The 3,936-nt window shown below is 44.4% G+C and overlaps 1 pseudogene; it reads right to left on the reverse strand.

The window, feature by feature from the left end:
• Positions 1-645: 645 nt before the first annotated feature.
• LOC115832119 lies at positions 646-1,444 on the reverse strand (annotated as a pseudogene).
• Between the last annotated feature and the right edge of the window lie 2,492 nt (positions 1,445-3,936).

Consider the following 3,936-nt stretch of genomic DNA (forward strand, 5'->3'; position numbering starts at 1 on the left):
GAAAGGGGAAGGCAAGGAAAAGCCAAAAGAAACCAAAATCCAGAGAAAAAGAATTAACAAGATTTAGGAGCAAATGAGTTCAGGAGCCCAAGGAAGGGAGTAGGAGAGGAAACCAAGACCCTTCTCTGTACCGTCCCGGCTGTGGTGGGGGCGTCAAGGCACCGGGTCTGGTTAGGTGGGGGGGACACCTGGGCTCTGGAGGCAGCTTTGCACTGGACTGCAGTGGTGTCCAGCCCCAGCAGGGGGCCCTGCCACACAGCTCTGAGGCCTGGAAGCCGCCGGGCGATGCCGGCTAGAACAGGACCCGATACACCCTCTCTCCCTTTGATTGTCCAAGTCTGCAGAGATACAGCGAAGGCTGGGCAGGGAGGAAGTGGGCCTCCCTGTGTGCCTCAGCCCCCGGGAACTCTCCCGGCCCTCCTCCTGGTTTCGGGGGCAGCCACAGGCTGGGCTGCTTCCCAGGACGGGTCAGCTCCTCACCTGCCCATGCCTCCTGCCCGCCCTTCACAGACATCTGACCACCCCATCACACAACAGAGTTCCCAGCCTAGTGCAGTCCAGCAAGGGCCATGGAACTGTCCCCTGCCCTCCTCAGAGTCGTCTGGCAAGACTGTCCCTGGCCTCATTTCTCCTCCCCATCTAGACTTCACCCATGGTCTTCTGGTGTAATGGGTTAGGCCTTTCTACCAGAAAAAGCCAGAGTTGGAACCCAACCCCACCTCTTCCCCACACCTGTTCCCTTACACGGGACAAACCACCATCTTTGGTCTGACCCCTTCTCCCCTAATTGATGGGGACAAGCCAGCCCCAGCTCCCCAGGAGAAGGGAGGGGCTTTCTAGCAGCAAAAAGGGTCCCTCCAGCCACCTACCTGTCCCCCCCAGTTCCTTCCTAGAGGCCCTCCCCCTTAACCCAACAAAGTTCATGGCAGCAGCAGACTAAGATCCGAAGATGTTTGAAAACTCATGGCACTTGTGAGAAAAGAAGGAGGGGCAGAGAGTCGGCGAGAGGTCAGAGCAGAGGTGGAGGGGCCACCTCTGGGGAAATGGCAATGCAGGGGCTGGGCTAGGGTGGCCTGGGGCTACGCTACTCCTAGAGTTGAGGGGAGGGGGCTGGGGAGGCTGGGCTGGCAGGCTGGAGAGGAGGGGGCCAGGAGAGATGCTCAGGAGACATCCCGAGCCTGGAGCTTCCAGGGTCTGGGATTTGGGGTCAAGCCCCCCAGAACATGGGTGTCCTGACCCCAGCCCTGGCACCTGGCTTCGTCTTCCCTGCGGGAAGGTGGAGGGTAGGGAAGGTGATCTCTCAACTTTGCCCCTCCCCCTCCCCCAGACAGACCACCTTGCCGCTCCCAGCACCCTCCTCAGCCACACCCATGCCCTCCACAACCCCAGTGCCTCCCCATTTTCCTTCCGCCATCAACCTCTCTAGGTGGGAAATCAGCCCCATCTTCCCCGGCTGGAGTCCCCAAAGCAGTGTACAAGAAGCAGGAACTCAAAGGGACAGCCCAGCCATCTTGACAAAGCATCTTTGGGTGTGAAGAGGTCTCCCCCGTTCCGGTGGGGAGGGAAGGGGGAGACAGGCCTCTGGTCCTGGGGCAGGCAGTGAGGTACACGCCCCAGAAGGGCTGATGATGCCGGGCAGGCGGAGCAGGAAAGGAGGGGATAGAAACAGGTGCCAGGAAGGAAATGGGTTCTTTGTTTCGCTGTTGGATTTAGATTTTGTTTTCTGTCTCTGGATTGTAAAAAGCTGCTCTAACTACTTTTTTAAGATTTTTAAAATAACTTTCGTGGGTACACAGAAGTTAGATATATTTATGGAGTATACGAGGTATTTTAATACAGCCACGCAATGCATAATAATATTATGGAAAATTGGGTATCCAAGCCCTCAAGCATTTATCTTTTGTATTACAAAATATCTAATTATAATCTTTTAGTTATTTTAAAATATACAATTAAATTATAATTGACTATAGTAACCCTGTTGTGCTTTCAAATACTAGGTATTATTCATTCTTTCCAACTTTTTTTTGTACCCATGAAACATCCCCACTCTCCTCTCCCTCCCCCAACTTTCCTTCCCAGCCTCTGGTAACCATCCTTCTATTTTCTATCTCCACAAGTTAAATCATTCTGATTTTTAGATCCCACAAGTAAGTGAGAATATGCAATGTTTGTCTTTCTGTGGCTGGCTTATTTCACTTAACATAATGATCTCTGGTTCCAACTATGTTGTTGCAAGTGACAGAATCTCATTGTTTTTTGATGGCTGAATAGCAGACCATCGTGTACAACTAAGATATTTTCTTTAACCATTCAACTGTTGATGGACACTTATGTTGATTTTAAATCTTGGATACTGTGAACGATGCTACAATGAGCACGAGAGTGCAGATATTTCTTCAATATATTGATTTCCTTTAAGTATATATCTAGTAGTGCAATTTGTGAATCAAATGAAAGCTCTATTTTTAGTTTTTTGAGGAACCTACCTCCAAACTGTTTACCATAGTGCTTGTACTAATTTAGATTACCACCAACAGTGTTTGAGGGTTCCCTGTCTTCCACACATCCTTACCAGCATTTGTTATTGCCTGATTTTTGATAAAAACATTTTAACTGGGATGAGATTACATCACATTGTAGTTATGATTTGCATTTATCAGATGATCATTGATGCTGAGCAACTTTTCATATGCGTGTTTGCCATTTGTGTGTCTTCTTTTGAGAAATATCTATTCAAGTCTTTTGCTTATTTTTTGATCAGATTATTAGACTTTTTCCTCTAGAGTTGTTTGAGCTCCTTGCATATTCTGATTTTTAATCCTTTGTCAGAAAGGTAGTTTGCAAATATCTTCTCCTATTCTGTGAGTTACCTCTTCATTGTGTTAATTTCCTTTGCTGCACAGAAGCTTTTTAACTAGATATAATCTCATTTGTCCATTTTTGCTTTGGTTGCCTGTGCTAGTTGGGCATTGCTCAAGAAATTTTTGCCCAGAACAATGTCCTGGAAAGTTCCCTCAATGTTTACTTCTAGTAGTTTCCTAGTTTGAGGTATTAGATGTAAGTCTTTAATCCATTTTGATTTGATTTTTCTATGTGGTGAGAGAGAGGGGGTCTAGTTTCATTCTGCATATAAATATCCAGTTTTCTCAGGACCACTTATTGAAGTGAGTATCTTTTCTTCAGTGTTTGTTCTTGGCACTTTTGTCAAAAGTGAGTTCACTTTAAGTTTCTGGATTTGTTTTTGGGTTTTCCTGTTCCATTGGTCTATGTGTCTGTTTTTATGCCAGTACCATGCTGTTTTGGTTACTATAGTTCTGTAGTATAATTTGAAGTCAGTGTAATGTAATTAATCCAGTTTTGTTCATTTTGCTCAGGATAGCTTTGTCTATTCTGCATGTTTTTTATTTCATATAATTTTTTTTCTATTTTTGTGAAGAATGTCACTGGTATTTTGATAGGGACTGCATCAAATATATAGATTGTTTTGGGTAGCAAGAATCAACAATATTGATTCTTCCAATCCATGAACATGGCATACCTTTCCACTTTTTTGTATACTCTTCAATTTCTTCCATTAGCATTTTATAATTTTTATTGTAGAGATCTTTCACTTCTTAGGTTAATTCCTAGGTATTTTATTTTATGTATGGCTATTGTAAGTAGGATTATGTTTTTTATTTCTTTTTTAGATCTTTCACTTTGGGCATGTAAAAATGCTGCTGATTTTTGTATGTTGATTTTGTATCCTGTAACTTTACTGAATTTGTCAGTTTAATATTATTTTGGTGGAGTCTTTAGGTTTTTCCAAATATAATATCCTATCATCTGCAAAAAAAGATAATTTGACTTCTTCCTTTCCATTTTGGATGTCCTTTATTTTCTTCTCTTGTCTGATTGCTCTAGCTAGGACTTCCAGGACAATGCTAAGTAATA

The sequence above is a fragment of the Nomascus leucogenys genome, chromosome 21, assembly GCF_006542625.1.
Source record: "Nomascus leucogenys isolate Asia chromosome 21, Asia_NLE_v1, whole genome shotgun sequence".
In the NCBI taxonomy this organism is placed as follows: domain Eukaryota; kingdom Metazoa; phylum Chordata; class Mammalia; order Primates; family Hylobatidae; genus Nomascus; species Nomascus leucogenys.